General features: G+C 44.4%; 1 protein-coding gene and 1 long non-coding RNA gene across 5 annotated transcripts in view; one reads left to right on the top strand and one right to left on the bottom strand.

Moving 5' to 3' along the window:
- Nucleotides 1-12,888, bottom strand: part of SH3KBP1 (SH3 domain containing kinase binding protein 1) — a 359,726-nt gene that overhangs the window by 284,272 nt on the left and 62,566 nt on the right. The window lies entirely within an intron of this gene.
- LOC109305994 overlaps nucleotides 11,061-12,888 on the top strand; it is a 13,812-nt gene continuing 11,984 nt past the window's right edge. Inside the window, exon 1 of the long non-coding RNA XR_002099803.1 lies at nucleotides 11,061-11,229. This is a non-coding gene — a long non-coding RNA (uncharacterized LOC109305994). The remainder of the gene's footprint in view (nucleotides 11,230-12,888) is intronic.

The following is a 12,888-nucleotide window of genomic DNA, read 5'->3' as shown; positions in this document are numbered from 1 at the left end:
CTTCGCAGGGAAGTGGTGCTCTCACCTTCCCTGGAAATCTTCAAGAGGAGACTGGATAGGCACCTGGCTGGGGTCTTATGACCCCTCCCACCCCCAGTGTCATTCCTGCCCATGGCAGGGAGTTGGACTCGATGATCTGTCTAGATCCCTTCCGACTCACTGACTCTATGATTAACACTCAAAAGTTATTCCGCTGTGGTAAATGTAAGGTCATATTTTCTTTTCTTATTATGATGCTTAACTCAACCCTGTATTATGTTTACAGATGACTGATGATTGAAATTGAGTATGCTGTCACTAACTGTAAGTTGTCACTGCAAAGAGTTGCTGGCAGCTTCAACAATTGGTGGCACAGTTTCTCTAAAGCAGAGGAGAAAATAAGAAGAGGAAGAACTCCAAGCGACCTGGAGCAATCATGGTTCAAAACAAACGCTTAACAGAACTGATGAAAGTGACCATGCCCACTTTTAAACTAATAATTTATACAAGGCAACATTTATAAAAATAGTATACTTAGCAAAAATCACTCTCAACCATCACCATTTCTTGACCTTAGAGCAGGCTCCAAACAGTACTGAACAAATTTAGGCTCTTATGACTAGGAAAGGCAGAAGATCAGCAAGAGAATCAAGGAACTCATGTTCCATGAGCATCCACTCAATGCGGAAACTGCACTTAATCACAATTGTCTTGCATTCACACAAGGAGAGAACGGTGTCTGAGGCAGACAGGATCCATTTGTGGTCTACTGCTGATTTTCCTCTAATAAACATTTAGTGGCATAGACTAGGGGTCAGCAACATTTTGTGGCCCCACCTGGACCTTATGACCCAGTTCCCTGCCATGGTCTGGGAAACTTGGGAAGCCTGGGAGAGACTGAAGCCTCTGCTCATACTGGCGATAGAGAGGGATGTATGCTGACAGAGGCAGGGCCCTCAGATGTAAGTGGGATAACTTGTTTAAACTCCCCTAAAGCCATCTTTTTGGGGCTTTTTGCAGGAGTGAGCAGGGTAGCTCTCACTATATATGGATATCCTTCAGCAGAGAACTCTTCAAGGAACACAGAGCAACTGAAAGGAGTAAAAGTACAACGACTTGTCTTTAAAATACTGAAGTACATCAGCTAACTGTAAAAATAAATTGCAGGACAAACATATTAACTTTCAAAGTTATTTACTTATAAACTTGGTGTAAATTAAAAAAAAAAACCTGGCTTTTTACCTTTAAAAATTTCGTATGTCAAAAAAAACAAAAAAAGGAGGAACAAAGGTGGCTCAATGGTAGTGAGGCAACCTTTATTTGTACATGGGAGCACACAGCCTCCCAAGTTCACAGTCCTGTGTTACACCTTCCCTCTAGCCTCCTCAAAGCCTCATCATGGCTTATGCAATTTTGTTCACGGCTCATAAGCAAGGCCTCTAGCTTATATTTGATTCTACACAGACATCCATACTGAGCCCCACTGACACTGAGGCCACTGCAACCAGACTCAGTTGCAGGTTCCAGAAAGAAGTTTTGTGCTAGTCTGTAAGGTGAATTAATAGCAGAGCACATTTCCACCAGTAAGAATGAAAACAGCTAACGAAGGAAAACCTTTTTTGCTGAAGCAACTGTATTCATTAGCCGAAAATTGCAGTGATTACAAGCAACTTGCTAAGAAAAGTCATACATATCAATCTTGGACAGCACGTGACTGTTTTAATAACTGCTTATATATTTTAAATTATTATGTTTGCCTTTGGTACGTGAAGTGGTTAAGCTACAGCAGTAATAAAACTTAGTAAAGGCATTCCTTACAGTAAATTCCACCCCACAAAGACCGACTGTCTCAAATATGGTTACATAAGCAGATTATAGGTCAGCTTCTTGGAGGACTTGTAAGGGACCCTCTTGCATGCAGTCCTCCAGAATACTATCCCTTAACTCTCTTTATCCCCTCTCCCTTCCATTCAACAGTTAGGGGAGGGGAGGAGAGCTTTGATTAATCAAGTCTGCTCTGATGTGCTGTAATTACAACGCATTTGAGCAGCCTCCATGCTCGTGTATAGGCACCCTTAAATTCTGGGTAGAATGTACATTCCAAACAAGTCAATAAATTGTTAAGTACTGTATGCATTTCTGTTTTTCTTATATTCCCTCAATTCTTCGCTCCTTCCAAACCTTGTACCATTAAGTTTATTTATTTGTTTCTAAGCTGGGGAGAGAAATGGAGCAAAATATACATTTGTTTCTCCCCAGCCTCACTTCTGGTGTTAGAAGTCAGAAAACTGAAGGCTATTTTAGATTACAAACTCTCAGAACAGGGAAGGCATTGCCACATGTTTGTACAGTGCAGAGCAAGAAATCTGGCCCCGCTCCTAACAGGAATCAGAGTCTCCAACCACATTATACAATTATTTTCCATACTTGCATCATAAAGAAAATGTGCAAGAGGAGTCTCTCAGCAACTTCACCAAGTCTCCATCTTCCTCAGTCTTGTGTCCCAGTCAATACTTCAGAAAAAACTGCATGTAAGGATTTTAAAGAAAGACTAGCTATCAATCATCTACTGGCTCTTTAAGTCTCTGAGCTGTCTTTAGAGGCAACTGATCTAAAGAAAGAAAACTAAAGAAAAAATCTCTCCCCCCCGACCCCTCCACCCACAAGCTGTACTCGGTGACTTAAAACAGAAGCGCTTGAATCAATGCTTGTAGCACGGCTTCCCTGATGCTTTCAGCTCCTTTCACCTTCAGGAGCAGCTGTGAGCCATAAGCAATGAGCAGTTCTGTACCAGCTGCTGACAGCCCTGTAGGGAATAGAAGACAGCAGATCCAGATGTTCTACACTTCTGTCCATGCCAGGCTCGTAGAAGACCCACTGATTCTATTCAAACCTGGAGATTACCTGCTGCCACCTGAATCCCTCCCCACAGCCACCCATGATGGCCTAAGAAGGAGAGATGGAAAAAGGAGCAAGGAATTTACCATGACTGCTTCCTCACATTGGGTGCCTAGGAGAAGATGCCAGCTGGGACCAGCTAGAGCAGACTGCACTCCACTAACATCCCCTCTCAGCTCCCAAACAGCTGCTGTGAAAGGGAGTGGCAGCTGGCAAGTGGAAGCTCCAGGGACTAATAGGTGGCTTCCATTCCCTTTGGACTGTCTAAGTAGCATAAAGGAGAAAAGCGAGGGAGCAAAGATGGCCCAGAGCACCATTTGTGTCCTTGTGACCTTTCTGAAATGAACCATCAGGCAAACTCACTGACTAGAAAGGCAGCAGAAAATTCCCAAAAGCACTATAACCCAAGACCTGTTCCACACATGCAGTGGCTATGGTCGCTAGTGTTTGAGTCTGCAGAGGAACAGCATTTGCCCCCTCAGGTACAGAGCAGGGGCTGGGAAGGGGCAGAAAAATCAGGACTTAGTGGGGCGAAAGCCTGCCGTGCCCACCCCACTTGGCACAAAACATATTCTACCTCCGTGATTCCCAGCCAAGGTGCCCCTAAATTCCAAACACTTATGAAAAGGTGCCTTGTGGCTAAAAAGGTCTAGAAACCACAGTAGGCAGTGGTCAAAATCTGTTCTCTTTTACATGAGTATTTTCCTCAGAGTGCAAACTGCAGAGTGTAATCTGTCAGCTCACACAGACAAGAAGGTCTGGTCTTCCTACATTGCTATGGGGCTAAACATCTCAATACCCAAGAGACAGGATGGGACATCCAATGGTTAAGACACCAGACTGATCCTGGGTTCAATTTCTTGCTCCATCGACTAGTATCCTCTAGGACTTCCAGATAATCACTTAGGATAAAGACAATAATCTAGTTACCAAAAAGTGTAAAATTAGGAGCTTTACCAAGTGTCAGCTCCTCCATAATAACTACACTTGTGCAAGGGAGCTTTTTGCCCTTCTTCCCTAGCTCGAAGCCAGGCTGGGATTGGCTCAGTCCTGTCCCCTCCTCAGCCATCTAGCTCCAATATGGGGGGAAGGCAGGGTGGGAACACACCCCCACCCCAGCAAGGTCTGCCCATCATGGGGAGAAAGCATCCACTGGGGGTTTCCCCCCCCCACAGCCAGGCCGGAATCGCTCAGCCCCACTCCATCCCCAGCCATCCACCTCCAAGCAGATGGTTAAGAGCTGCAGAAGGGGGAAAAGCCCCACAATAGGAGCTTTTTTCCCAGCCAGACAATTTGGCTGGGGAGCCGGTACAGGGGTGGGGTGTCTGTGTGTTTCTACACCATGCCCCACAACCCCTCTCAGAGGCAGATGGCTGGGGAAGGAGCAAAGCTGGGGTGATCCCAGACCGCATCGAAAAGACCCCTGGTGGGTGCTTCTTTCACACCCCATAGACCCCGGCTGCCAATCAGGCGCGGGCTGCTACTGAGCTGGGTCCAGCAGCCTGGGCATGAGGGATGGTGCACATGAGTGCCCCCAGGCTCCTGGCTTGGGCCAGTGCAGGCTTTGGCCTGTCTGGGCCACCCAAACACTGAACGTGAGTTCAATTTGTTATCCGTTCAATCTATGCAGCTTAGAAAAAACTGCAAAGAGTCAATCAATTTCGCCTTGGGTTTTTTGCACCTCTGTACTTACCCTAGTAATAAACAACAATGGCTTCCTCCTTCCAACCCAACCTCATTGCCCTTGTACATTTTTCCCAGGCATCTGCTGAAGAGTTCGGTAAGATTTCCTATAGCACCTGCTACCAAAGAGCTGGCAGGAAGGCAGCAAAGGTGTATGTTTCTTTTTTACTGTTTTGCTTTCAGCATTCAGCCTGCTCCCTGCAATCTACAACAAAGAATTCCACTAAGACAATCTCTCTCTAACTGGCAACAACACAAAGTGCTGTGATTTAATTTTACAAAGAAAAATAATTCCAACATTAAGTAGCGAGTTCTGCTCTGCAACATTTAAAGAGCTCTGGCATTTCTACAATCTCCTTGGGACTATACTGTAGTTCTTTGGCGCACACAATCGTGCACAAGATTTTAAAAAATGCTACCACAAAGCTACCACAAAGAAACACGAAGCTGTCCAAACTATTCGGATTTTACAATAAAAATATTCTGACATCTAACCAGCAGCATATTCAGTCCTCAAATGCGTTTCTGCTTCTACTAAATATGCTATACTCACATTAGACTAGTAGGCTTTATTTTTCCCTGCGCCATGCCTAACTTGAATTTATGCAAATACTGTGCAAATGTTCCATGTTCTCAAAGAACGAAACTGGTGCTTGCCATCTGCACTAGAAAATGTTGCACTGCAGAATCCTTCAATTTATACAACATTTTTATGCCAAAAGTATCCCAAAACACTTTACAAAACAGCAGTTAAATACTGGTGCCTGAAAAGCAAATACAGCAATGATGCATTCAGCAATAGGTTGTGCAAGCCTCTTCCTTGTCCAAATCTACTTTATCAAGAGCAACCTGTTAGCCAGTTACTAGCAGACTCTTCAGAAAGGAAATTATACCAATGCATTAACTATCCCAAGTAAGACAGCCACTTCTCAAGAGATGACATAGTAAAGTTTAATCAGAAAAAGGATCTAGGAAATTGTATGAAAATGCGATTAATTCATTCTTGTTCATGCTTTTGCTTCTGCCATTACAGAAGTCAGGGGAGGTTTAGCTCAGAGGCACCCCTAACGTACAGAAAGAAAGAAGTATGTTGCAATACTCTGCAGAGATGCATCAGCTTCAAGGAAAACCCCTAGTGGGGTTTGAGAAGGTGCCATTTTCAACGCTGTTTCTTTAAAATGAACACCAGACCAGATAAGTGGGGGGGAGACAGAAGGATGAATGAAATGCAAAATCCTGGTGCTGGGCATGGGAAATCCAGATTAAGATCATTGTCCATGGGGGTCAAAATGGTGCTCTCTATTACCCTATTTTAATATAATGAAAGAGCAATGTTAAGCCATAGCATTATAAACAACTTTGCCCCTCAGCAATTTTAATTTGCTCCAATGAATACCATTAAAAAAGATTTTACTGAATACATTAGAACGTCACAGAACAGACCCAGGAAATTGATCTGCCTAGCTTGATATTTTCCCAGAGGCATCCAAGTGCATGAAGCAATTCAGAGAAAGGCAGGGAAAGGGCAGGGAAACACAGAACACTGTCACATTTTAAAACAGAAAGAACCGATTGAGCAAAATACATCTTGCAATTCTCGCAGGGCATTTTCCAATGGGAGTCATTCCACTGATTTCAGTGAGCTTTGGAGCAAGTCCACAGCATTGATATTACAAATAACCAATAATAAAAAGGCCAGGAAAAAAGCTAAACTGATTAACTATTGTAAATGCAAGAGAAATGCTCTGAAAGCCAAGATAAAACTAGAAAAACTGAAAGTCATGTGGCAGTTGTTTTCAATTCTGCCATTAACTGCAACCTGCTGAGAGGTTAATCAGAGAAGATCAATATGAGGGCAAATCACCAGGGTAAATTAATACAAACAAACAGAAAATCCACTCACCTTACTCCTCAGCTTGTTGGATTTTTTAAAATTTATTTATCCAGTGCATCTCTGTTAGACTTCAGTACTAACAGGGTAACATACAGGAGGTTCCTGTCAGACAGCCCCCTCAGGAAGGGCAGAGTCCTCCTTAACTCTGACTTCATAACTTCCTCTCTTGATGCAGTTTCTGGAAGCCAGTCACCTTGCTACCCAGTTGAACTCCTCTAATGTAGATGGAGTAGAAACAGTAGAAGGCTAACACAGTTGTCTGTGGAGAAAGCCTTTGGGTCATGCAAGTTAACCAAGGTGAGAATTGGTTGGGTGGCTAACCAGAACTTCACAGCACAAAGAAAGATGCAGTGGGACTGAGCCTTTCCTTCCCTATCCCAGGCTGTTGTCATGCCACTCCCCTTCTTCCTAATACAGCCTTTGGCTACAGTCGCTCTCCAGCACATTGCAACTGTGCATCCAAGGACTCGGTCCTGGATCTCTTTCACCTCTCAACTGGAATATCACATACCATTTTAACTTTATTTCACCCCTTCCCTTTGTTTCTTTTAGCCTCAATAGCTGCCTTCAGCTGCATCTATCCAAGACTATTTGCTAGTAATTACAACCTTCTCCCTGAGCTTCCTTGATAAAAGCTAAACAGACACTGTTCCTCACACTGACATCTCATAAAAAACATCTTAGGTGTTTGATTTTCCAGGGGACTTAATAGCAGCCTTCCTCCCTGAAGGGTGGTTCCAGAGGATGGAGCTAAACTGGGGTGGGCAAAATGGTGGAGCCGGCTGGTGGTCAGACTCCATTTCCCAGCAGTCCCTGCCCACCTTGCTGCAGCTGGTTTCCATGGAGACCCCAGCAGCAGGACAGTACAGGGCATGGGTTTCCGTGGAGACCAGCCCCAGCAGCGCTCCAGGAATTTGCAGCAGTGGGATCTTGCAGCAGTGATGGTCCGGAGCGGGGCAGAGCTGCGATCTGGCTGCCTGCATGCTCCTTCCTAACCTGGCTCCGGACTGCACTGTCACTACCACAAGATCCCACCCCCGGAGCCATATACCCTGCCAGTGCTGCTAGTGCCAGTCTCCTTCGTAACCCTGGCCCCACGCTGTCACGGTCCCACCACTGCTAGGGTTGCCAGGGAACCTGGCCGCAGCAGGCCCAAACTGAGCAGGAGCTGCTGGGAAATGGAGTCTGCTGCAGGCCCAATCTGGCCCACAGGCCACACTTTGCCTGCCCCCGAGCTAGATAGACTGTTTCTCAGTGATGGCAGATGACAGAATAAGGAGCAGTGGTCTCAACTTGCAGCAAGGGAAGTTTAGATTAGATATTAGGAAAAACTGGGAGCATAGTAAAGCAGTAGAACAGATTACCTGGAGAGGTGGTGGAATCTCCATCCATGGAGGTGCTTAAGCCCAGGCTAGACAAAGCTTTGGCTGGGACAATCTAGCTGGGGATGGTCCTGCTTTGAGTAGGGGTTTGGATTAGATGACTTTCTGAGGTCCCGTCCAAACCTAATTTTCTATGATTCTGTAATTTTCATTTGCCTCCTGGATCTGTGAGCCCATTTTTAAATTTCTAAAATGGTGCCTGCATCACACACTACCATGACAACCTCTCTACCCATGCTCATTAAGTTTAAGGGCCAAATTCTATTCCAAAAAGCATATTTGGCTCCCACCATAGTCAATTTAGGTTGGATATGCATATCAAGAAAGAAGAATTTACGTCTTAAGTGTTGAACCACATACACACATGTTCATAACGATCACTTTAGGGAGCTGGTAACTGGATCAAAAAAATATAATAAAATCTAATTTAATGTAACCTCATTTTTTTTTTCTTTCTATAGATTTCAGAGTGCTGAAATATAATTTTATTTGAATGGAGAATAAACTGTTGTCACACTTATCCGGAAAGGCACTGTTCATATCGAGGTTCTATCTCAGAACAGCTCTATGAATGACAAAAAAGGAGCCTCTTTGATTCATTTGGCAGCTAAATTATTCTAATCTTCTACAAAGGGATTTAAAGTGCCATACGCATTACAATTTTTGTGTCTATCACTTTTCTGTCTCCTTTCACTCAAACATTATTGTTTAAAATTATTAAACCCTTTTTCCTCTAGTTACAATATGGGAATTTTTTTTTAACTGCAAGAAGGAGGGACTCTTAAGAGGTTATAATTAGCAGCAACAGAGAGGCTGTAGAAAAATAATGGTTCTATGGTGACAGTAAAATTGAGACTATTTAAGGTGGCTGAAAACAGCAAACAATCTGCATACAAGTAAAATAAAACAGCACGCAACACTTACTCATTTAAGTACACGTTTCTCCAATAAATCTCAATCCAGGCTGCATCCCAATCCCCAGGGATCCAGATTTTCTGTTTGCTGGGAGAAAACACAGATTTTCTCCTTTAACTGAGAAACATGTGGATTTTCCCTTTTAAAGGAGAAAATCACATATTTTCCCTTTTAAAGGAGAAAAATGCAAGAAGCCACAGGTTACCCTTTGCAGGCTGGCCAAGTCCCAGCCTGCAAGGGGCTGCTGGGATTGGGAGGAGGGCATCTGGCAGCACAGGGTGGCATGCGTACACGGCAGCCAGGTAGCGATGGACAGCAGCTCTGGCAGCTCCCTCCAGGTAAGTCTATAGGGGAAGGGGTGAGAGGAGAAAGGGGCCAGGTCAAGCATTGGGTGGTGGGAAGGTGCACAGGCCAAACAGGAAGGGGCACAGGCTGTGTCTTGTGGGGGGTCGGGAAAGGGGTACAGGCCACGTCCTGGGAGGTTGGGCACAGATGACATGGTGAGGTGGGAAGTTTTCAGGAACCCTCATCACACCACTCAGGCTGGGGCTGGGGAAGGGGTGGGGGGTTAGTCACCTGCAGTAGGGACACTCCTAGAGCCCCACAAGGGTTCCAGATGTGGAAGAACGTCCCCCACGGCTCCTGAGATTTCTGCACCCACAGTGGGTTGCGGGTAGGGCTGAGGGGCTGTAGGTTGGGAGTAAAGGGTGCTGGCATGGGCAAGGACAGGGCACCAGTATATTAGCACTATAAAGCAGCAGGGAGGGGCAGCCATAGATGGACCCACATCCTGGGCAGGGGAAGCTCTGAATTTCCATGATAAAGAACCCAAAATGAAACAAATTTAGGTATTTAAAATTTATTTTATTATACTGATTGAGAAACAGGTAGGCTTCCAAATTGCTTGAAAATTGTAAATATATACATAAAACATTGTGTTCAACTGATATCTATATATACAGTGGCATTTCACTTTAATTGTGGAAAACACGGATTTTGGGGGGTTTTAATAAGATAATTTGTTACTTTTAGCAGAGAATTTGCCATTTTTAAACTGAGAAAACAGTTGCAATGTGCTGGAGAGACTATACCAGAGGTATGAATACTGGCAAAATGAGTAGGGTCTGCAGAAGCAACACTATCAACTAGATTTTTATTACTGTTGATTATGCATGAACCAGAACACCACAATTTGGCCTCAAGATTAGAGACTGAGCTTGCACTCTTGCAACTAAAAAAAAAACAAACCACCCAACAAAATCACAACATTTTACATGAAATCCAACAAATCTGATCTGGAGTCAGTGAACGACTGGAAATACAAAACTGAGGATGCTGCTCAAGTTTCAAGCTATTGCCACACGTTAAAAAGAGAAAGGACATTTATAAAGAAAGGGAGAATCCAAAAAAATCAATCAGACTTTTTAAAAAGTCATACAATTCCTTATAACTACCCTGAATTTTAAAAGCAATCATAACATGAACTCAGGTCTGTAAACAAAGAAAAGGAAAAGAGGAAGAAAATTGAGCTACTTTAATAGTTCAAAAAGGTTTCTGTTAGGGTATTCTAACCCTGCTGAGAGAAAAGCCTTCTGCCTGGTGCCAAAAGAGAGCGCTCAGCCATTCAAAGGCTTTCTTAAGGGAGAAAAATGGCTCTTCTGCAAGAAAGTTCTACCTTTTCCAACCAGGAAGAACAATTCTGTCTTGCACTACGTTGAGCAGCTGTGCATTTCTCTTAGGTGTTGAGGACAGAGGACACCCAGTATCCCAGCAGACCTCTGCTTTTCTTCCCTCCCTCCAAAGGAAGGAGAGAGCACAACTACTCCTTGACAGCCCACCATTCAGGCTGGTGTTGGGGGGAAGGGTTATCCTCCTGCAGTAGAAACACTCCTGTCATATTGAATGTAATAGTTTGAATGCTTGTAACAAATACTCATTAGCCAGTTTAGAAAAAAAGGCAAGATTCATCTTTTTATCTAGGGTCATTGCTTGTTTTTGCCTACGTGGCAAAATGTCTTGATTCTGAATTTTATCTTTAGAGGCCTTACAGCGAATGTGCTAAATGTCTTGGTTTTTGAATTCTCTCTAGAGGCCTTTAACAAAGTTAACCTAAAAGCGACCCTTAGGTAAACACTGCAAGAGATGAAAACCGAGGGACTTTTGGAAAGTGGTCGGCAAGAGGTCACAGCGGTGTTATGGAAAATCTCCAAAAAGCAAGAATACAAACTGACCACCCAGCAGAAATCTGTTAAAAGATCCAAGTCCAAATTTGGGAGTAGTGACAGGTTTGGGTAGGAGGGGCCCAAGATGGCAACTCAACCACTAAAAACTGTAACCTACAGTCCCAATTTGGAGGTAACCTCACTTGCAGAACACCAAAGGAAGAATCACAAGTGTAGGCCAAATCAGACTGATCACCTGAACCACCCTCTCCGTGAACAAGAATTCCAGTTCACGCTGAAGCCGTGGAGCGCCTGAGTGGGATCAAAGGTAGGGGAGTTGTTCCTATCACTGCTGGGACCAACCCTAAAACCATAACTAAAGAATGAAAGTATCCTTGGGGATTTAGTTTCTAGGAATTCTAGGATTGCAAGTATACCATGAGAAATAATCTTTACTTGTAATTGTAGTTGTTTTTGTAATACTAGTTCTTATAGCATTGTTTGGGAAGGATTTCTTAAAGCTAAGCAGTGTTATATGTGTAGCAAGGAATTTTAAAATAAAATTGTGTTGTATGAATTAAGTATGCAATCATTTTGTAATCGTGCAATCAACCAAATATTCCCCCAGGTAGTCGTATCAAACGGATCAGTAAATTGCGTGGGATCTTCCTCTATTCCATAACCCACTAGAGACAAGTCCTAGAACCCCAAGAGGGTTCCAGACGCGAAAGAGTGCCCCACTGTCTCCCTGCCCTGGTTCTTGGCCCCTGGACTTTAAATGCTGCCCTCACTGCTCAGTTGGACAGCAGGCCCAGGCTCAGGGCTGGGAATGGTGTCCCTAAGCCCAGCTACTGCTCAGTGGGGTGGCAAGGACTGCAAAGCCATACCCCCACCCCGGTTTCTCCCTCCCCCCTGAGCTTTAAATGCTGTCTCTGTCATGCAGCTGAGCAACTCAAGCAAGGACTGCAAAGCCCACAGGACAAGGTACTGAGGTGGGAGGTCGGTCCCCAAGCGTGGTTCTCAGGCCCCGCCAGCTTCCCTTTGTTACCCCTGCTGCATCGTGATTATAAAGCTCCAGGGGTCAGGAAGTAGAGAAACTATCCCTGCCCCAGTTCCTGGCCCCTTGGCTTTAAATGCCACGTGTGCCACCCAGCTGGACAGCACACGCAGTGATTTTAAAGCTGGTGAGTCAGCATGTGGGGTTGAGAAGGCTGTCCGTGGCTCCACTTTCCCACACCCTTGTCTTTAAATTACTCTGTGTGCAGCCCACGTGTGCTGAGCAAGAGGTGACTTAGAACCCTAAGAGGCTGCCTGTTGACAGGCTGCCCCTTGCCAGGCAGGAGAGAAGACAGGCTGTGAAATAATGGGCTCCACTAAGTGGTAGCTTTCTAGTGCCCCATGGCTGGCAAGTTTGTCCATGCAGCTCTCCAGTCCTGGGGCAGGAATACATGCATACTCCATCTCCCAGGTTATTTTTCTACCAGTAGGAATTTCACGGAAATTCTTACTAGTAGAAACAAACATCTGTCCATGACCAGTGACACTATGTTAAAGCATTTTACTTAAGGTGACAATATATTTCTCTTTAAAACTTATACTGTTTAGGCAGAAGGCAGGACAGAGGTGCATTAAGTGAATTAGAGATGCATTAGCTTGAATGGACAACATATCACTTTGTCACATTTGACTAAGATATTGCTCACAAAAGCTTTTGCATCTCTGATTCAGGCTGCCTAAGGGGCATCTCTACCCAGCCTTCTAGCTGACTTCCAATACAGCTAGAACAAAGATATCCTCTCTCTGCTCATGGATATCCTATTTAGTTCAAGAAAATATGGAAGTTAGACTTAATTTCCCTCTAACACTATTACTAGCAAATCTTCTTTCAGCTACCATATGACTTGATAACTGTGGAGACTTGTACCTTGTACAAGTAACTTCTACTTGCCCGCTACGGGACAGGAAGGTCCGGGTG

This window comes from Crocodylus porosus, unplaced genomic scaffold (genome assembly GCF_001723895.1).
Source record: "Crocodylus porosus isolate Cpor-Errol unplaced genomic scaffold, CroPor_comp1, whole genome shotgun sequence".
NCBI classification, from domain to species: Eukaryota; Metazoa; Chordata; order Crocodylia; family Crocodylidae; genus Crocodylus; species Crocodylus porosus.
The sequence above is the reverse complement of the archived record's forward strand: the minus strand, read 5'-3'. Positions and strand labels throughout refer to the sequence as shown.